General features: G+C 37.3%; 1 pseudogene; it reads right to left on the reverse strand.

Moving 5' to 3' along the window:
* Window positions 1–20,169: 20,169 nt before the first annotated feature.
* Window positions 20,170–21,294, reverse strand: LOC124986790 (actin, cytoplasmic 2-like; annotated as a pseudogene).
* Between the last annotated feature and the right edge of the window lie 1,896 nt (window positions 21,295–23,190).

Here is a 23,190-nt window from a genome sequence, read left to right on the forward strand (position 1 = left end):
TTGACAGAATCCTGGTATTGCTATTTGGGAAAACTTGGACTTTATCAGCAAAGATTTCTTTCTTAATGGTTATTTTTCACTGTAGATGACAGTAGAATCCATTCTGACATTATTATAAAAGCATGGACTATGTCTTGTTCTAATTCAGTCTCTGGTACCTCTCCTTCCTCTTCCCTGCCCTATACCCTGTTCCCTTCCCTCTACTAATCATTTACCCATAGTTATTTAAGTATATGATGGTGAGATTCACTGTGGTATATTCATTTATGTACATAGGCAAGTTTTGTCAGATTCATTCCACTGTCTTCCTTTTCCAATCTTCCCCCTGTTCCCTTCATGTTGCCTTAATTCCCCCTTTTAAAATTAATTTTTAAAATTTGTTCTAATTAGTTGTATATAACAGAATACAATGCATTTAAGCATTTTGATAAATCATACATAAATGGAGTGTAGTTTCTCATTTTCTTATTGTACAAGTTGTAGGATCACATCAGTCATTCAGTCATATATGTACATGAGGTAATATCTGTTTCACTCTACTATCCTTCCTACCCCTATACCCACTCCCTTTCTGTCGCTCCCCTCTACCTAAAGTAACTTTATTCTTCCCTAGTGCCCCACCCGGCATTGTGAATTATCATCCGCATATCAGAGAAAACATTTGGCCTTTGGTTTTATGGGTTTGGCTGATTTCACTTTGGCTGATTTTCACTTCACTTATATATTCCATCATATATATATATATATAGAGAGAGAGAGAGAGAGAGAGAGTTTAGCTATTCAGTTGAGCTGCTGTAAACATTGATGGGACTGCATTTCTGTACTATGCTGATTTTAAGTCCTTTGAGTATAAACTGAGGAGTGGGATAGCTGGTTCAAATGGTGGTTCCATTCCAAGTTTTCTGAGGAATTGCCATACTGCTTTCCATAGTGGTTGTACGAGTCTGTGGTCCCACTAGCAACGTACGAGTGTACTTTTTTCCCCAAATCCTTGCCAACATTTATTGTTGTTTGTATTCTTGATAATTACCATTTGGACCGGAGTGAGATGAAATCTTAGAGTAGTTTGGATTTGCATTTCTCTAATTGCTAGAGATGTTGAACATTTTTTCATGTATTTGTTAATCAACTGTATTTCTTCTTCTGTGAAGTGTCTGTCCAGTTCCTTAGCCCACTTACTGATTGGGTTATTTGTTTTTTTGGTGTGAAGTTTGAGATTAATGCTCTGAGCTGCATTTGGTAAAGATTTTCTCCCCTTTTTTCCCCCTTTGTCTAATTCACTGAACTTTTTTTTTTAATCCCACTCCACCTTATTGTGGGTTAGCTGCATATCAGAAAACATTTGACCTTTTTTGGGGGGAGTGATGGGACTGGCTTATTTCACTTAGCAAGATATTCTCCAGTTCCATTCATTTACCAGCAAATGTCATAAAGTCCTTCCTTATGGTTCAGCAATTCTCTATTGTGTACATATATCACATTTACTTTATTCATTCATTTGTTGAAGTGCACCTAGCTTAGCTATTGTGAATTGTGCTGCTATAAACATTGATGTAGCTGCATCACTGTAGTATGCTGATTTTAAATCCTTTGTATATATATATACCAAGGAGTGGGATAATGGGTCAAATGGTGGTTCCAAGTTTTCTGAGGAATCTCCATACTGCTTTCCAGAGTGGTTGCATCAATTTACAGTCCTACCAGCAACATGAGTGTACCTTTCCCCCCACATCCTTGCCAACATTTATCCTTGATAATTGCCATTCTAACTGGAGTGAGATGAAATCTGTCATTTTAATTTGTATTTCTTTAATTTCTGGAGATGTTGAACTTTTTTAATATATTTGTTGATCATTTGCATTTATTTTGAGAAGGGTCTGTTTAGTTCCTTTGCTCATTTATTGATTGGTTTATTGTTTTGGTGTTAAGTTTTTTGAGTTTCTTACATATCCTAGAGATTAATATTCTGAGTTGTAGGCAAAAGATTTTTCCCCCATTGTATAGGCTCTCTCTTCATGCTCTTGATTGTTTCCTTCCCCATGAAGAAACGTTATAGTTTGATACCATCCCATTTATTGATTTTTTTTTTTTTGTACTGAGGGGCACTCAACCACTGAGCCTCAGTCCTATTTTGTATTTTTTAGAGGCAATATCTCACTAAGTTCCTTAACACCTCACTTTTGCTGAGGCTGGTTTTGAACTCGTCATCCTCCTGCCTCAACCTCCTGAGCCACTGGGATTATAAGCATATACCACTGTGCCTGGCCCATTTATTGATTTTTGATTTTACTTCTTGCACTTTAGGAGTCTTGTTAAGGAAGTCAGTTCCTGAGTCAATACTTTGAAGTGTTGGGCCTACATTTTCTTCTAGTAGGTGCAGGGTTTCTGGCCTAATGCCTAGGTCTTTGATCCACTTTGAGTTGACTTTTGTGCAAGGTGAGAGAGAGGGATTACATTTAATTTTATATATAAATTTCCAGTTTCCTCAGCATCATTTGTTCAAAAGCCTATCTTTTCTCCAAAGTATGTTTCTGGCACCTTTGTCAGGTATGAGATAATGGTGTTCATATGGGTTTGTCTCTGTCTTCTATTCCATTGGTCTACATGTCTGTTTTGGTGGCAATATCATGCTATTTTTGTTGCTATAGCTTTGTAGTGTAATTTGTCTGGTATTGTGAGTCCTTCTTCGCTTTTCTTACTAAGGATTACTTTGATTCTTCTTGAATCTTCTGGGTCTCTTGTTTTTCCTAATGAATTTCATGACTGTCGTTTCTGTTTTTTTTTTTTTTTTTTGGAACTGGGGATTGAACCCGGGGATTTGCAAATGCGAGGCAAACACTTTGCCACTGAGTTACGTTCCAGTCCTGCCTTTTCTATTTCTATGAAGAATGTCATTGGAATTTTGATGGGAATTGTATTGAATCTCAATAGCACTTTTGGTAGTATGACAATTTTGACAATCTTAATTTTGCTTATCCAAAAATATGGGAAGTCTTTCCATTTTCTAAGGTGTTCAATTTTTTTCTTTTTTCTTTTTTTTATAGTTTTCATTGTAGAAGTCCTTCACCTCTTTTTTTAGATTGATTCCCAAGTATTTATGTTTTTTTTTCTGGGAGGGGTATTGTGAATGGGATAGTTTTTGTAATTTGTTTTTCAGCAGATTCATCATTGGAGTATAGGAACATGATTGATTTATGAGTGTTGATTTTGTATCCTATTTAATTCAACTATGAGTTCAGGAAGTTTTTTGGTGGAGTTTTTTGGGTCTTTTAAATACAGGATCATGTTGTTGGCAAACAGATAGTGTGAGCTCTTTTCCTGTCGTGTCCCTTTAATTTCCTCCTTTTGCCTAATGGCTAAAGTTTCAAGGACTATGTTGAAAAGAAGTGGTGGAAGTGGGCATCCCTCTCTTGTTCCTGTATTTAAAGGGAATGCTTTCAGTTTTTCTCTGTTCAAATTAACATTGGCCTTGGGTTTGTTATTTTAGCCTTTATAATGTTGAGGTATATTCCTACTATCCCTAGGATATTTTTTATCCATTCATGTGAATGGATGCTGTATTTTGTCAAATGCTTTTTATGTATTGAGATAATCATGATTCTTGAATTGAAATCTATGTGATGAATTACATTTATTGTTTCCATATGTTGAACCAATCTTGCATCCCTGGGATGAAACTCACTGATCATCTTGCACTATCTTTTTAACGTGTGTTTGTTTTGATTTGCCAGTATTAAGAATTTTTGAATCTGTTTTCATCAAGGATATTTGAAGTTTTCTTTCCTTGATGTGTCTTTGTCTGGTTTTGTTATCAGGCTGATACTAGCCTCATAGAATAGTTTGAAAGAGTTCTCTCTTTTTCTATTTCATGGAATGACTTGAGGAGGATTGGTTTTAGCTCTTTAAATGTCTGGTAGAACTCAGTTGAGTATACATTCAATCCTGGGTTTTTCTTTGCTGGTAGGCTTTTGATGGCTTCTTCAATTTCATTACTTAAAACTGATCTGTTTTAAGTTTTTTATATCCTCCTGGTTCAATTTGGATAGGTCATATGTCTCTAGGAATTTCTGACTTCAAGATTTTTTAGCTTATTGGAGTATAAATTTTCAAAAAGTTTGATAATCTTTTGGATTTCAGTAGTGTCTGGATATTTCCTTTTTCATCATGGATTTAAATAACTTGAGTTCCCCGCCCCCCCCCCCCTTTTGGTTAGCTTAGTTAAGGGTTTATCAATTTTGTTTATTTTTTTCAAAAAACTAACTTCATTTCACTTATTTGAAAGTTTTTAACCTCAGTTTCATGGATTTTAACTCTGTTTTTAATTATTTTTTATCTTCTGCTGATTTTGTTGGTTTGTTATTTTTCTAGGGTCTTGAGGGGTAATGTTAGGTTATTTGGCAACTTTCTAGTCTTTTAGTGTATGTGCTCAGTGCTATGAACTTTCCTCTTAGAACTGCCTTTGTAGTATCCCAGAGATTTTGATATGTTGTATCACTATTGTTGTTTACCTCTAAGTATTTTTTTTATTTCTCTCCTGATTTCTTTTGCTATCTGCTCATCATTCAAAATGTATTATTTAGTTTCTAGGGGTTAAACTAGCTTCTATTTTTTTAATCTTATCATTGATTTCTAATTTCAATGCATTATGAACTGATAAAATACAAGGTATTATCTCTCTTTTTAAAATATTTGCTAAGAGTTTCTTTGTGTCTTAAAATATGGTCTATTTTAGAAAATGTTTTATGTACTGCTGAGAAGAAAGTATATGCAGTCCCTGATGGATAAAATATTCTATATATCAAGAACAAATTATTAATTGTATTTTTTAGTTTGTAGCATCTTTAGTTTTTGTTGGGATGGGCTATCTAGTGTTTAGAGAGACATGTTAAAGTCACCCAGTATTGTATTGTGGTCTATTTGATTCTTGATATTGAGAAGGGTTTGTTTGTACCTAGATGCTCCATTGTTTGAGGCATAAATATTTATGATTGTTATTTCTTATTGTATGATTCCCTTAAGCAGTATGAAATGAACTTCTTTGTCTTTCCTGATTAATTTTGGCTTTAAGTCCACTTTATCTGATATGAGAATAGTAACTCCTACTTGTTTACAAGATCCAAAATGAATTGTGTTTTTTCCCATCCTTTCACCTTCAGTCTATGGATGTCTTTGCTTATGAGATGAATTTCTTGGAGACAGTATATTGTTGAGTCTTGTTTTATAATACAATCTGCCAACCTAGGATGAAACGTGTAGACCATTGACATTCAGTGTTATTGAGAGTTGATTTTTATTCCCTGTCATTTTGATTTAGTTCTGGTTTTTAATTTGTATTAATTTCTCCTTTGATTGACTATTCTTCTAGTGTAGCTCCTCCCTCATCTGGTTTTTATTTTTCATTTTTATGAAATATTGAGTTTATTTTGTAGTACAGGCATTCTAGTTATGAATTCCTCTAGTTTTTGTTTATCATGGAAGACTGTTATTTCAATTCTGAAACTTAATTTTGCTGGTTATAGTATTCTTAGTTAGTATCATTTTTTTCCCCCCAGAGCTTGGTATATATTATTCCAAGCCCTCCTCCCTTTTAGGGTCTGGGTTGAGAAATCAGTTGCGATCCAGATTGGTTTATTTCTAAATTTGACCAGTCATTTTTCTCTAGCGGACTTTAAAATTTTATTCTTACTCTGTACGTTAGGCATTTTCATAAAAATATTTTGAAGTGGATCTGTTGTGATTTTGTATATTTGGAGTCCTGTATGCCTCCTGTATTTGAATTTCCATTTCATTCTTAAGGTTTGTAAAATTTCTGATATTGCATTGAAAAGATGGTATATTCCTTTAATTTGCATTTTAGAGCCTTCATCTATTCCAATAATCTTAAATTTGGCCATTTGACATTATCCCATATTTCTTGAATATTCTATTCATGGTCTTTTAACATCTTTTCTCTATGGTCAACTTTATTTATTTATTTTTTTATTTTATTTTTTATCAAAAACTTTATTTTTTTCATTTGTTCACATACTGGGGATTGAACCCAGTACCTCAGGCATGCTAGGCAAGCAATAAAATAAACTTTTTAAAATTTGTTCTAATTATTTTACAAGACAGTAAATTGCATTTTGACACATCATACTTAAATGGAGCATAATTTCTCATTTTTCTGGTTGTACATGATGTAGAATCACACCATCACATATATACATAGGGCAATAATGTCAGATTAAATTTTATATTAAGAGAAAAAAATCAGAAGATAGTAAGGAGAAGTACCATGTAGCCCACATCAGTCTCCCCTATTATTAACATATTGGCATGGCAACCTTGTTACAGTTAATGAACCAAATTGATATATTGTTATTAACTGACTTAGGCTGCCAGTGTTGACCCCAGTCACCTGTGGGGTGTTGTTTGTTACACCTCTGACAGGTTAGGTTTTCCTCAGTTCTCTAGCCATGCTCTGTAGAAGGAAACCCAGATGGACAGCTCACCTGCCAGGAGGGGGCGTAAGCCCCACCTGCTTAAGGGCAGGGTGTGTATGTTCACCTGGATTCATCTCTTTTTCTGAGTTTACCTATGAATCATTAGTGCACAATAATACAGATGCACGGATCTTTATTTCCTACTCGAAGTTATGACCTGATACTTTGTTCATTCTGGTACTCCAATTGCTCCAGCTCTGATCATGTGTCCCTTTGATGGATCCCATCATTGTGTGTGTGTGTGGGTGGTGTGGTGTGCCAGCGCATTACAGAAAGATGCTCCAGGCTCATCTTGCTTACAGACAGTCCCTGACTACAGTGACTCAAGTTATAATTTTTTGACAATAATGGTACAGAAGAGATCTGCATCCTGTAGAACCCATAATGTGGTCCCAGTAGACCACTCTGCTTTTCACTTTCCAGAGGCTTCAATCCATTATGTGAGGTTCTCCAACACCTCAGAGCACAGCACACTTGCATTAGATGCTTTTGCCTGCTGTGGGCAGATGGTAGAGTGCTAAGCCATTCACGGTGAGCCAGGCTGTGCTACAGAAATGCCACAAGTTAAGTGTATTAAACTCATTTTGACCCCTGATCTTTTCACCCTGCTGTGGGTTGAATCAGGATCTGGCCCTTCATAAGCAGAGAGGCAGCTATGCCTCCTGCCCAGCCCTATAAGAATGAGCCAGTTCTCCCAGGAACTGGCTCCTTTTGTTAGGGAATGGCCATAGGAACCAAGACCCAGGTTCTAGAATTTTAATATAACAGAGAACATGGTTTCAAACTCAAATGAGTTTTTTTTATTTTTATTTTTAAATTTATTTTTACTGTAAACAAATGGGATACATCTTGTTTCTCTGTATATTAAGTAGAGGCATACCATTTCTGTAATCATACATTTACCTAGGGTAATAGTTTTTGATTCATTCTGTTATTTTTCTCTCTCTCCCACCCCTCTTTTCCCTCTATACAGTCCCTCCTTCCTCCATTCTTGCCCCCCTCCCACCCCCCCATTATGTGTCATCATCTGCTTATCAGCGAGATCATTCGTCCTTTGGTTTTTTGAGATTGGCTTATCTCACTTAGCATGATATTCTCCAATTTCATCCATTTGCCTGCAAATATTTTCAATATTTTATACTTTGTCTTCAAGGCCTGAACATCTATCTTCTAAGTGGTCTGGTCTATTGGTGATACTTTCCATTGACTTTTAAATTTGATTTATTCCTTCATTTTGAGGATTTCCATTTGATTCTTTTTCAGAATCTCTTTATTGAGATGATTTTTCATTTCTTGTATATTCTGATTTCATTCCTTACACCATCTTTTAGTTCATAGAACAGTTTATGAACTTTCTAAAATCCTTCTGACATTTCCTCCACTGTGGTGTCAGTGAAGACTGTTGAGGCATTTTGGGTTGTTTGGGATGGTTTTCCCCTTTTACATATTGTTTGTATGTCTACCTATCAGTATGGTTGACTACTTCTTTTAAGTGAAGGACTACTTTATGAGTTTCTTTCCTTAGGAGCCTGTGTCCAGGTGAAGATAATTTTTGTTGACTCTTGTTTTGGATTTAATTTGGGTTTGGACTTTTAGCAGATGTCCATCAGGCTTAGGTTGTGTATCTCTCCTGAGTTGCTGAGGGATAGAGGCCAGTTTCCTACTTATGATCATCCTACCAGCAACCATGGTTTGTCAGTTCTAGGGCCCGCAGCTGAAATCTTGGTTGGTGCAGTATTTCTATTTTGTGTAGTAGTTCAGGTTATAGGCTCTGGAATGTCCCTGTTCCCTGCTGTTGGTTCCTTTTCATAGTAGTAAAGGTCCTGGTGACTGACTATGGGCATGTGAATAGTGGTAGTGGGTTTTTTGCAGTTGATCTGTGGTGCAGAAGTACTCCTCCAGCTGACAGCTCTCTGAGATATGGTAGTGAAGGGACTACAGTGGTTCATCTGGACCCTAATTTTCACTCCCCCAGGTTGTGAATGGTGTGTATTGATTACCGATGCAAGAACCTGCAAGTGTCTTAAACACTGCTATGTCACTTGCCAGTTATGATCATGCTGATTTCAGTCCCTGTCTGCTGTGTAGCCTCAGAGAATTTCTTGCTGGGTCTCTATGCCCCTGCATATTCAGGCAGCTTCCCTCTGGTAGGCCCTTGGATCCTAGCCCTGTAATCCGGTTCCTGAGGACTACCCCTAGTTTTCTGATGGTGTCTCCCCACAGAGTCAGTGGTTGGGGACCTGGTGAATCTCTCTTCCTTTGTTCAGTGCCAAGGCTGCTGCTTTGTTGCCTCTGTCAAGTAGCGAGCAGAGGCTGCACAGGGCTTTCACCCCTGCCCATGCTTCAGACGCTGTGTGGGGCTTGCTGCACGTCCCTGGTACCAGTCCTCTCCAGCCTGCTTTGTCCCCCTAGTTTGCTGTGAGAGGAGAGAGGGAGGACAATTTAGGACTAGTAGTTGCCCTTCTAGAAGTTCTTTATGGGTAGATTTTTAAGAGGCCCCGTTGTAGGAGACTTCCATCTGGTTGAGTTTGCAGCTGTCTGGGAGTGGGAAGATGCTGTGCTGATTGAAGAACTGATGGTCAACTGATGGCTCCCCAGGATGGCTGTGGCTCCTCCCTCAGCTTTCTTTTCATGATGTGGTTTTAGCTGTTTTTAAAGGAACTTTCTGTTACTGTTGCACTTGAAGTTTTGTCTGTCTTTCCAACTGTTTTTAAGTGGGTGAGGTTGAGAGATTGTCAACTCCTCCACTCTCTGATGCCCCTCCCCCCTTATTCACATTTTTGGGTGGGAGGGAGTTTAGGGCACTGTTTTCTACTCCGGTACCCTATCTTCCAGTCTCTTCAGGTCTCAGATCTTGTAATATTGAGTCTTCGTGTATTTATTTCATCACTCACCTCTCAATTCTGCTTTTCCTTCACTGTCTCCTCTCTGTGCTGCAAGGAGATCCGGGATTGCTGCCTAGCTCACTTCTGCCATCTTGAGCTTCCTCCAAGTTCAAGATTTTTCTTTTCTATGACTGCAATATAATATACAAATTAGTTATACTTAACTTTTAAAGGGGGCTTTACCAAAAACCAGTCTTGGCTCACCACACTAAATGAGAAAACTCAACTGTCAAGTAAAAGAGAATTTTTTTTTTTTCATGTACTTTTTTGGTATTTAGGTGTATCAAAGGAATCAAAAGAAACCAGGAGGAACATACTGCTAGCCAGGGATAAATCAAGAGTACCTGATACTTTTTACTATGAATATTAGCAAATTATACTTGATTAAAATTGCATAAAATTTTTCCATATATTCAAAATAAAAGGTTAAGTCTGACATTTAAATTATTCAGAATTGCTTTTCAATCATGCCTGTGAAATTGCTCATAACCAGATGGCATACTTGGTACATGTAGGAGACACCCACGTGCATCATCCAAATATGTGTGTGTGTGCGTGTGTGTGTGTGTGTGTGTGTGTGTGTGGCTGGCTTTCCTCCTCCCCAGATTTCATGTCAGAATATACTTTTTTCCAGTATGAAAAAAAAATCAGTATGAATTTTTTCTCTTTACATCATTTATTTTAAAATTCTAATTAGTCAAATATTACTATTTTTCTCCTTAAACTCTAAAATTATTAAATACATTCAGCCCCTGCTGAAAAAAATGAAGAGCTATAGATGCATTCCACAGGATGCCTACATTATACAACTGTGTATGAAACTTAAGTTCCAACATAAAAAATTATATAATGTTGCTGTTATTTAAAAAAAATCAACACACTAATTTTGCCAATATTTTATTAATTTCTTAGTCACTTCCTGTTTCTACTTGTAAATCTTTTTACTGAGAGTAGCAACTTCCAAGAAGGTGTATAGATGATATATTTTTTGAGTGCTGATTTGAAGATGTTATTTTTGCCATCACTTTAATAATACATTTGGCTCATAGTTGTTTTCCTATATGATTTTAAATAGTTTTAAAATAACTTCATCAACTTCTGCTATTGATAATTTCTTCTGATGTTGACATTGTAAGATGTCTACTGTGGATCTGCTTGTCATTCCCTGGGTGATGACGCATTTTCTCTTTGGAAGCTTTTTGAAATTTCACTTGGTTTATTTAGTTTTGTTTTATTAACAATTTGCCTGGGTATGGATTTCTAAAACTTTATCGTTCTTGGCACTCAGTAGGATTTACAACCAGAGATCTCATGTCTTAGCTGTATGTAATTCTCTGTAATTATCTCCCTGAATATTATTTCCCCTTCATTCTCTTGTTGTGGGCTTATATGTGTATTGGGATGTCTTTATATATCTTGCACTTGTTTATCTCTTTATCTCCTCATGATATGCCTTGGAAAATTTCCTCAATTCCACCTTTCACTTCAGGGACTTTCTCCTTGGTTGTGCCCACAACATCATTTATTAAATGCTTAAATTTCAATGAATAAAATGGTCTCTAATAGAAGTCTGTTCTTTATTCTTTATTTTATAGACCATAATTCCACATTTACATTTTAAACACACTTATTTAAACTTTCATCTCATCAAGTGATCTATTTAACCTTAATAGGTGAGCTTTTTCTTTTGCCTGAAGTAAACTGTCATTAGCTGAACAAAATAGATTAAACAATTGGATTCAGATTTTTGGTCAGATCTCTGTAGAAAGAACTGAAGTTCCCTAACTGGTCCCATACATTTTCCTTGTGGGAAGCAAGTGGACGTAACAGTTTCTTGGGGCCGATACTAACCTTGTAAGATTTTTATGTACAGCCATACTGTGGGGGGGGCGGGGTTTAAATAGGTAATGACTTCAGAGTTCCCATAGAAATTTCTTTTTCCAAAAATGTTCCCAGCTTTTGATTTAATTTTGATACTATAGGACAGAAAGCCCTGCTACAAACATGCCTCACTTGAGGCCATGTTTATCACAGCTTGTCCCTACCCTTTCCTTCTGCCCTGGGTTCGAGTGAAAAGTGGGTTAGAATGTTGTCCATTTGAAGCTGTCTTTTGATTGTGAGCCAGACCTTCTTTGTCTATTCTTGATAAATGTGGGTATGTGGGTCCATTTTTACCTTATCTGAAGCAAAAAAACCCAAAAACAATAAAAAAAAAAAAAAAGAAAAACACCACCTCTCAGATGGTTATTTTACTGAATGATAGAGAATAAAGGAAACGGAATAACCTTTGGATTAGTGTTTTGGTTTGTCTCTTAAAACTTTTGCCCATCCTTTTTAAAGTTTCACTTATTGTAATAGAATCAAAATTCATTTTGTCAGTGAACAGTCAGTGTCCAGACCCTTCCATCCCAGCCGCATGCATAGAAACTGCTTTGTGCAGCTTGTGTGAATGTGGGTTCAATTCTATCCGTGGGACAGGTCTGGGTCCTGTGCCGTGGAGGAGTTTCAGCTTTATTCCCAGCCACAGCAGTGGATATATGGGCAGAAATGTTTCTGGGCAAGTAGCTCATACCTGGATCACAGCTTTAATTGAGACCCTGGCTTTTAAGCCATCTCACTTGTGTGGAGTAGGTTCAGTGACAAACCCATCAGACCACCAAGGCCCCAGGCTCGATATCCCATAAGTAGACCCAAACTGCTTTGAGCCATGAGACTTAAGTCTCTGTATCCCACTGAGTTCCTTTCTGTTCCTAATTCATGGAGAATGTTTTCTTGTCTTCAATTATAAGTTTTTACATACATTTATATCCATTGTATTTAGCTTGCAATTTTAAGTGCTAGTTGCTGGAAGGTGGAGGTGAGTAATATGCTTTCAATATGCTATCTTGATACTTTTAATGTTGATAAATACATTCCATTTTCTTACAGTGCACTTAGATTTTAAAAAAAGTCTTTGCTATACAGTAAACTTAGGAGGCATGGAATTTAACATTCAGATGATAAAATAAACCCGTTTACCCCTGTAGACTGTCTCATACCATCTGTTCTTCCAATGTTGATACTTTACTCAGTTATAACTGCTGACTTCAGCTGATGATCAGCTGGCTGTTTCCAGATTTGGTGTGAGGAACTGTAGTGACCCCAGTTCTGACTCTGCTTGTATACATCACAAAATATTCAATGGAACGGGCACTAGGACAGGGTATTTATATTTTTCATTAGAGGGAACTGTCTAATTCATTGGGAGTGGAACCGATTTACATTTTGTCCATTATGTAAAGAGTTTCATGTGGAAACACGAGTTAATTGGCACCATATTTCCGATATCTTCCAACCGTGTTTAAGGGCCCTTTATAGACTGGATAGCTAGCAGCTGCCCTGTGACCTGTCTTTTAAATCTGGCTTTACTTTCTTCTTTTGGTTTTAAGTCATTTTGCTCTGAAGTCTATAGTTTAATGAAAAGAAAATATCATCAGTAACTTTTGCCAAAATGGATGTGAAGAGTCTTTGAACTGCTAGACTGTCCTTGTAGTTTTTTTCTTTCTTTCTTTTTTTTTTTCCTGGGTAGCAGTTGGTATAATGCAATCTTTTCATTCTATTAATAATATGTTATGCATGGTCACATCCCTGGTTAATTAGACTTACAGTTTTCAATTAACAGCATTTTTGATGATACATTATTATCCTTATTAGTGAGGTCGTAGACTATATTATAACAGTCTGAAGACTCTATTGTCAGCATAATCTTGAAAGAACCGTTTAACTTTATGAAATGTATCTGGCAAAGGAACTTCATACTTTGATGTATAATTTGACCCCCATAAAGAAGCAAAATGCTTCTCTTCTCCCTCCCCTTCTTAGATTAAAATGTCCAGCACTTCAGATAGTGTGAATATTTCTCAGTTAAATAACACTGTCAAAAAATGAAATCTGAATTTTTAAAAATTGAGTGGATGAGCAGCCAGATATTCTTATTCAACCATTTATCATGTCTTTGGATGAAATTTATAGTTCTATGTGAAACTGATTAACTCCATTAGATTTTAATTATTGTTCCAAAATCAATACTCTTCTGTGCTTCAGGCAATTCCATTCACTCATCTGAATGAGGAGGTGGATTTGGGGTGGACATATTCTTTTTAGTTGACATTAAAAACACAATTAGGTTTACATTGTTCATTTTTCCTGTTTAAATATCAAGGAAGCTGAAACCTATAGGAGATTTGTGATTTTTATCAAAATCACACCACAGCTATGGAGTGATAAATTTTCCTTTTTTCTTTTCAACCCTGGATCTGATGATCTGATACTTTCAGATTAGCCCATGACTTCTGTGGTGTGGTGGAGTCAGGTAAAGTAAGGCATGGGCACTTCTCTGTGCTTCTACTTCATCCTTATTTATTTTTTGAACTGAATATGTATGGATTTTTATCATTTCCTGAACAATATAGTATAATAGCTATTTACATAACATTTACATTGCATTAGGTATAAATAATCCAGCGATGTTTTAAAATGTACCTGAGGTTCATCCCTATTTTAAATATTATGGTCAAGGGTATGGTGAATAAACAGGTATACATTGCTATCTATAGGTTGGTTCACACAAGTGTAATGGGTATTCTAACTTCTATCACTATGAAGTAATTTAACCTGTGGTTAAACTTTAAGATGAATCATTAACATGTATTTGTGTCTTTCTTTCCTCTGTTATGTGTTATGTCTGGAGAATTCATCCAGTTGTGCCCTTTTTCAGTGTGGTATAAACTTTTCAGTAAGGATTCAGATAGTAAACATTTTCAGCCTTGTAGGCTATTTGGTTTTTATTGAAACTACTGAAATTAAACATTGCAGCCAAAATGCAGCTGTAGATTATATGTGAAGAAGCATAATTGACTTTGATCCACAGATCATGGTTTGCTGACTCCAGATAGTTTCTGTTGGAAAAACTCTATGATAGTTCATCCTTTCTTTGGTTTGGGGGAAATTATGCATAAATCTGCATGAAAACTCATATGCTTTTTGTGCACATATTTATACGCCTTTATATTTATAGACAAGGGTAGAATTGCTAGCTTAGAGATGTATGTGATGAGTTTTGGCAGAAACTGACAATGTATTCTAAAGTGGTTGTACCAACTTCTCCTACCAATAGTGTTACAAAAAAATTAAATTTTTACAAACACTGAATGTTAAGAACTAATACTGGTCATTGAAAACCATCCCTCTCTCAAAACCCCTTAATTTTTGAACTTTCTAATTATTATTGAGTGGTATCTCATTATCTTCATGATGAATGATGCTGGACATCATTTCCATGTACTTATTAAGCAATCTGGTTATGCTTTTTGGTAAAATATCTGTTCAGGATTTTTTTGTTTAATTTTTCAGTATTAATATTTTTATTAATGTACAAAGTTTATCCTGGAAGTGAGTTCTTTAGAAATATCACAATTTTTCCCCACTCTAGGTTCTTTTTACTCACATAATTGCATCTTTTTGTCTTTTGGTGCTGGAGATTGAACTCGGGGATGCTTAACCACTGAGCCACATCCCCAGTCCCTTTTTTTTTTCTCTCTCCACTTTTGAGATAGGGTATCGCTAAGTTGCTGAGGCTGACTTTGGACTTGAGATCTTGTCTTGGCCTCATGAGTTGCTGGGATTACCAGCATACACCACCATGCCTGGCCATAATTGTATTTTTTGACATACAGACTTTTAAAGTTGCAATGAAGTCCAATTTTTCAACGTTGTTCTTTATGGTTAACTTTGTGTCCAATATAGGAAGTCTGTTTCTGCTAAGATCTCAAATGTACTTTCCTGTGTTATCTTTTAGAGGCTTTATTTATCTTCTGTATTCATATTCATGGTCTAACTGGAGTTTTTTCTTTGTATGTTATAAGGTAAAGGTCAACAGTAACTTTTTGCCCTATAGATATCTAATAATACAACATGTTTTATTTAAAATACCATTCAAATTTGATTTTAACACAATGATGCTTTGTGATGATACACATATGCATGTTTCTGGACTTAGCTGTTGATATGTTGTTTATCCTTGTATCAGTACACTATTTGAGTTACTGCAATTTTAGCTTTTATATTTCACAGTACAAGTCCTCCAACATTGTTCTTCAAAGTTGTCTTTGACATTCTTGGACCTTTGTTTCTACACATTTTAGAACATCTTATTAAATTTCCACAACATGCTTCCTGGGATTTTGATTGAGATTGAATTGAATCTTCAGATCAATTTGAGGAAAAATTACATATTGACCACATTGGGTCTTTAATGCATAAACATTGTTCATAACACTCTCTTCAAGCATCTGTGAGATCTGTAGTAGTATCTCCCATTTAATTGCTTGTATTGGTAATTTGTGCCTTCAACTATTGCTTGTTTCATTGTCTTCCCCTGTGATTCCAATCATGTGTGTATTAGAACATCTAATTTTATGTCTCTTATGTATTTTCTGTATTTTCAATTCATTTTTCTGTTTGGTTCAATCTGAACATTTCTTCAGACTTACCCAGCCTATCTGTTGTCTTATTTGCTATCTTTAACCTGACATTAATTTCATTAATGGAATCTCAAATTCAGTAATAATTTTCACTGAGACTGCTACAACTTCTAGGCTACTCCCTTAAGTTTGGCTTGACTCTTATGCAGGGAATCAGAAAATGCTTGTAAGGGAACATGTGAGGGCTAAACTCAAGTTTATTCCCAGTGTGCACCCTTGTTTTCTGGGATTCAGACATTCAGGTCCTGTCTTATTTGATCTCTGTGGATGTTAAATAATCTGTTATGTATTTTTCCACCTTTTATGGTTATTCTCAATTGGGGAGTGGTTAGTCTCACACATATTACTTTGATATATAAACCATAGTTTTAAAGGCAGAGTTTCAGGTTCAATTTGTTATTGAATTTAAGAAATTCAATGGGTAGAATATAAACCAAATTTAATTTAGCATGTCCTACTTTACCCTTCTGTTATAAGGATGTAGACTACAGGAATTATTTCAGTTGGATAATATGATTTTTAGGTTTTGACAATGTCTTTTTGCAATTAACAAGGTGTTTGTTCTGTGGTTCAGTTTTCTGATAAGCTCATACATAAGAGTAATAACTAATTTTAGTGTCTGATCATTTATAAATAATATAATGACTCTCACAATGATATCCTGTGAAGTAAGTGGTATTCTCTCCTCATCAGTTGAGAAAATTCATTCTTACTTATGATCTGGAGCTAAGACCTTAACCAGCTAATCTCTGTGTGACAGATTAAAGCTAAAACCCTGCCTTCCATATCTTGCTTTCCCCATCCTGATCTTATTCTAATAATTGTGAGACAATAGGTTAGAAAACAAAGCTATAAATATAATCAAAATAGCACTTACTCTTGAGGAGCTTCATAGTTAGTGCATTATATCACATTGCTTTCTAGGAAATATTAATTTTAACACACCTAACCTAAAGTGTCTTCAAGATTTAGCAATATCTTAAGATATAAGCAGAATAGGAAAGAATATTAATCAGATTTGGAAAGTTTGGGGAAGGCAGAACCAGAGATTACTGTACTTCTATTTATAGAATGATGACTCCTAGGTTGGTTTCAGTGAAAATAGGACCAGTAATGCATATTTCATGTGAAAATCTTCCTCCGCATGACATTTAGCAAGTTGGGAAAAACCTGTGTTTTTAAACTCTTCCAGGCTTATATGTCTTGTTTTATATGCCTTGCGAAAAATTTTGTATTTAACTTAGATTAAGTCTCATTTCTTTCATTAGTGAGATACATCCCAGAAAAGGATAGACAAGATTAGAAACAGACAGCCTTTGCCCACAACAGACTTGTTCATGTGCATCGTTACAGAATGATGTGGAGCTTTGGCTGTGCCTCCCTGGGGAGTTGCTGTCTCCCTAGGTATGTTTGGAAATGTGTGGGCATGTTTACAGTTGTCACAGTGACCCAGATGGGGGTTACTACTGACACTTGGTTCCCCAGGGTCCTTGAAGTGGAGGGCCTTGCAGGCCGTAAGTTTGGTATTTTATTCTGTCAGCAATGATGAGTAACTGGAGGCTGAATTTATTGTTGGTAAAACATAAATCTGGTGGTGATATATGGTGACTTTCAGAGGCAAAAGCCAGAGGCAAGGCAGCAGGTAAAAGGTGTTTACAATAACTGACACAGGCTGAAATGAAGAGTTATTTAGAAATTGGGAAAGGAGAAGGATGGTAGGCTACCTTTTCTTCAAATCCGTCTCATAGCATGTTATGATTTGAAGGTCTCCTCCAAAACTCATACTGAAATTTAATTGCTATTGTAAAACAGTGCAGAGAGGTGGGACTTCTGAGATGCAAATGGGTCATGGGAGCACTGCCCCCAAGTGGATGAAGGCTCTTACCTTGGGAGTGAATTAGATACTACTGGAGTGGGTTACTCATAAAAGGAACTTGGCTCCCTTTTTATCTTACACACTTTTTTGTGATCCCTTCCACCATGTTATGACACAGCAGAAAGGCCCTGACCAGATGTGATCCCTCAGTCTTGGACTTAACTACCCTCCAGTACCATGAATCAAATAGATTTCTGTTCGTTATATATTGCCACATCTGTGAGATTCTGCTATAAAAACAGAAAACGGATTAAAACATAGCATTTGTAATGGAAAAGAAAAAAAGCATGTGTTCCATATTTTGGGGCATGAAAGAGGGGGAGGAGTGTGGCACTGGGATAAAGGAGAAACTTAACACACAGCAGGCGTAGGGCAGATGGAAGGTCTTCTTACAACCCCAGCTAGTTGAACACTCATTAGGTTCTTGTTTTGGCTGCACATGAAAATACTCTTTAATCAGTGCCTAAAACGGATCCAAATATTCAAATAAGTCCTCTTTCCAGTCCAAAGTAGCTCAAATATTACTCCCAAGAGAAAGAGGGAAATGTATTAGTGAATAATCTGTAGGCAGAAGTGTAACACAACTGCATGGAATACAAAAGGCTTATTTAGAACATCTTGGAAACTAATTTAGAGTTCAGAGATTTCAGGTCAAAATAAAAAAAAAAACACTTTCAAAACATACCTTCTCTGACAGTTCAGTGAACAGCAAATGAGATGAAATAATTTGGAAACCTTATTTCTCAAATTTGGATGGATTAGTGAATAATTCAGCTCAGTTTGAAGAGCAAGTCCAGTAGTATTTCCTAGATGGGCTTTCTCCTGGTTAGTAATTGCCTTCAGAATAGGGGACATGTCTTAGTCATCTTGCATCCTTAGAATCTATTCTTGTGCCTTGCTCATAGTAGGTACTCAGTAAATATTTGATTGAATTGGTGAGGCTTGGACAATACATCAAGAAGCAATAGTCTTCATTGTACAATACATTATTTGTAGACTGTTTCTGATTGAGCCACCCAATTATCTCTTAATTACATAAAGGATCTCTTAATCTGGATTTTTGTTTTAACAGGTACACTTTAGCAGGACACAGCTTTTAGCAATTTAAATGACTGCCATATTCTGTATTTGTAAAAAGGAATCCTCAACATTCTGACAAAGGACAGAGCTAACAGTGTTTGAATCTTAAAATCCTTCTTAGAGAAGTATAATGTACACAAATGCCTTCCTTGTATTCCAACAGAGCGTGGGTGGAACTGGGACCTTAGCCACATACAACAGATGCCCTCCATTTGCATGTTGGTTGGTCTGTAATGATGATGCTCTCCCTTAGCTTGGTGTTAATGTACATAGGTATATCTGTGTGTATGGTAAGATGTATGTGTTTAGCACTATTTGTAAAATTGCACAGGTGGTCAATATGGCTTAACAATAATTTTGGGAATACTTTATTTCCATTGTTGTTGCTGGCTTACAGTATTATCACCAAATCCTAACTATGTTTCCAGTGTCCACAGTAAAAATTCTGTACACAAATGGAGATGTAGAATAAATCTCTCTGGTTTTCTCTAAATTTGCCTCCTTTGTGGTTAGAGGTCAAGGTCCTGAGCAGGTAGTGCCTGTGACATAAATGCCTAGGATGTTATTGGCGTGGGTGTGGGGTACTCAGTTCCTATCATGGGCTCTCGTGAGATCAATTATTTTATTTATTTATTTTTGTACTGTAGCACTTTATTTTTCCTTACTCAGTTGCTAGGGCTTAATGTTTTCACATAACAGTAGAAAACTAAAAATTTGTCACTTGTAAACAATTGAGTACAAAAAACCTTACATAAATTAAAATGAACAAATTTACAGTATAAACACAAACTGTTTTCAACTCAAGGCAAGTTATAACCAGGGGTGGTCAGGCAGGAAAACATTGGTAAGAACTGAAACTGGGTCCTAAGTCTTGGACTGTCCTACCCTGTTAGACCGGCAAGAAGTGACAACTGGTCCAGGAACTCTTGCCAGCTGGAGCAATCCTGGAACAGTCTGTCAGTGGACACACGAATACCTGCACAGATCACTGCTGTGGTCTCAGATTCGCTAAACCACAGACTTCTCTCCTGTATGCATGCTCTCACAGGTGACTGAGCCACATGGATTAAGGGCTTAAATCAAAGATATGCACAGGGCATCAAACATATACCAAGGGAACAGCTAGCTTGAGTACAAGGTCAAAATCAGCAACAAGCTCTTGGATCCAGTGCTGACATCAGATACAAGCTTCAAGGGCAAATTTCTTTTCAAAGGCTTATTCCAGTTTCATGAGGCTAGCATGAGGTATATACATTTGCCAGGGCAAATTTGTCCTTCAGAATCAGCTTATGCAGCAGGTGTCTGGCACCTGCTCAGTCCATCTAGAAGCATTTGTGGTTGATGATGGAGGGACCCAACTCGTCGTACTCCTGCTTGTTGATCCACATCTACTGGAAGGTAGACAGTGAGACCAGGATGGACCCGCCAATCTCCACTGAGTACTTTTCCTTGGGGTGAGCAGTAATCTTGATCTTCATGGTGCTGGGGGCCAGGACTGTGATCTACTTCTGCATCTGCTCAGCAATGCCTTGTTACATGGTGGTACCCCTGGATAGCACAGTGTTGTCATAGGAGACAACACTTGCAGATATTAGCATCACACTTCATGATGGAGTTGAAGGTGGTCTCATGGATGCCAGAGGATTCCATGCCCAGGAAAGAGGGTTGGAAGAGTGCCTCTCGACACTGGAACTGCTCTTTACCAGTGGTGATCACCTGCCCATCAGGCAGTGCCTCACTCTTCTCCAGGTAGGAAGAGTATGCAGCAGTGGCCATCTCCTGCTCAAAGTCCAGGGCAACATAGCACAGCTTCTTGATGTCATGTACAATCTCCGGCTAGGCGGTGGTGGTGGTGAAGTTGTAGCTGCACTCTGTCAGGATCTTCATGAGGTAATCTGTCAGGTCCCAGCCTGCAGGTCCAGACGCAGGATGGAGTGGGAAAGGACGTAACCCTTATATATGGGCACAGTGTGGGTGACCCCATCACCAGAGTCCATGACAATGCCAGCGGTACACCCAGAGGCATACAGGAACAGCATGATCTGGAAGGCCACATATGTGGTTGGTGTGTTGAAGGTCTCAACCATGAGCTGAGTCATCTTCTTTCTGTTGGCCCTGTTCAGAGGGGCCTCCATCAGCAGCAATGGGTGCTTCTTCAGGCTATGTACAGTTCATTGTAGAAGGTGTGGTGCCAAATCTTCTCCATGTTGTCCCAGTTGGTGACAATGCTGAACTTGCTGGGGTGCTTCAGGGTCAGGATGCTGTGCTTCCTCTGGACCTAGTTGCCCACGTAGGAGTTCTTTTGGCCCATGTCCACCATCACATCCTGGTGGCAGGGGTGCCTGAGATGGAGGGGAACACAGACTCGGGGAATCATCACCAGCAAAGCCAGCTCTGCACATGGCAGAGCCACTATCAATAAGGAGCCTGGTGATTTCCTCTTCCATTTTGATGGGGGCAAGTCACATATTGGAGCGGCAGGGAGTACACCAACCGAGCATGGGCCTGTGGCAGCAAGTGACTGAGATCAATACATTTTGATGTCACCTCCGAATGATTTTTGTCCCAATGAGGTGATGTTGCTTTGGAGGTTTCCATTTCAACAGTGTCACTAAAGGAGGAGTTCTGATTGTATTTTGGTTGTCCTGCATAATTGTAGAAAACTGATTATTCAGCTCCTGAGAATTGTGTGACTAAGAGCATGGACTTTAGAAATAAAATCTTGACTTGACCGGCATGGAGTTTCTAATACTGGGCAAGATAAATGACCCTGTTAAGCTTTGATTTCCTCACCTGTGAATACGGGGTTAGGAATGGTAGCTGCTTCATCGTACTGCTTGAAGGTTAAAAGATATTTTTAAGTGCTTGGGCGGCACTTAGTTTACAATCTGGAAGTTCATAATTGCTCAAGTGCCAGCTGTTGTTATTACTTTTATCTCTAGTAAGTCTACTGACTCTTCCGTCATTTATCTCCAATGGAAGAAATGTCAGATACTTTCATAGATAGCATTTTCAAGAGAGAGATTACAAAGGGTTTGTTCAACCTTAGAAATGCTGTGCAAGACTTGACTGATTTCCCTCTTCAACCAAGAACTGGAGCAAACAAAGCAGGTGGCAGAGGGACATGTTGAGTGAGCAATACCCTTATTTCTCAATTAGAAGTTGAGCCCATTCTAGTGTGAGCAGGAAAGATAAACTGCTGATGAAGTGACATTGATTCAGCACAGATACACGAACAGTTAATAAATGTAGTCTGGTCTCATGCAAATCAAACCTCTGGAGTAGAATTTTAATGACAACTCTCCTACAAGTAACGTTTATTTCAGGATCGAGCTCATTCTTGTTAAACAAGCCCAAGGTTTTTTGCATTCCCCCCAAAGGGAAACTGTCATAGGAACTGAGTCATGTTTTGTATACCTACATCTGTTTCTATGATTTGACTGCATATAAAATACACGCACATGTTAAGGAACCGAAGGAATTTGAACTTCAAATAATTGAATTAAACACTCTTCCTTAAACATTGCACTGGGATCACAGTTGAAACTCATTTGCAGGAAGAGCTTTAGATGAGGTAAAGATAGTGGTGTTAGTTTCCAAGCAGAGGCCACATTTTCATTTGAAATCTTTTGTTAAAGAGATGGTGATAGCATTGAAATTGAAAATACTTGGATTTTGATTTGGATGTGTGGTAATGTCATATTTCTCTCAATCTTATTTTGCCATCAGAAAATAGAGTATACATGTGTGTCTACATTTGAGGTACAGGGTTTGAGCAGTTATTTGTACCATGTCTCCTTTGTTCTTACTGAAGGGAAATTTGTTTAGATTCAGCAAGTGGCTTCAGGCACTGATGGCTCACAACCCCCCTGTACAAACACGCTCTTCCCCACTTTGGGAAATCTGGATTTGTCTTTGGCCAGTTATTTTGATTTAGAATTATGTAATCTCAAGGCTGATGCTTTGAAACATCCTTTCTGATATTCTCTTTAAGTTTGTAAATTACCTTGGAAGATGTTAATTTTTCAGTGGGTATTGATGAGTATTGTGATTCAGAAGTCATTCTTACTACAATAAATAATTCATTTTGGTTGTAGAAAAAAAAGTGATACATTTCTTGTGTGAGATTAAGAGCTAGTATGAAAATTGGTTCCTGAGGAGTATTTCATGGGAAGCAGAACAATTTAGTTTGAATATTCAAGGTGACATGGTACAAAGGAAAAAAATTCTACCCTTCCAATAGGAATGTGTGTGAGGTCACTCTGTTAACCTTGGTGAACTCTAGCATTATCAGGGGCAATACTACAATTAAAAACTCATTTTGCAGCAGCCAATTAAGCTTT

Source organism: Sciurus carolinensis, chromosome 6, assembly GCF_902686445.1.
Source record: "Sciurus carolinensis chromosome 6, mSciCar1.2, whole genome shotgun sequence".
Taxonomy (NCBI): domain Eukaryota; kingdom Metazoa; phylum Chordata; class Mammalia; order Rodentia; family Sciuridae; genus Sciurus; species Sciurus carolinensis.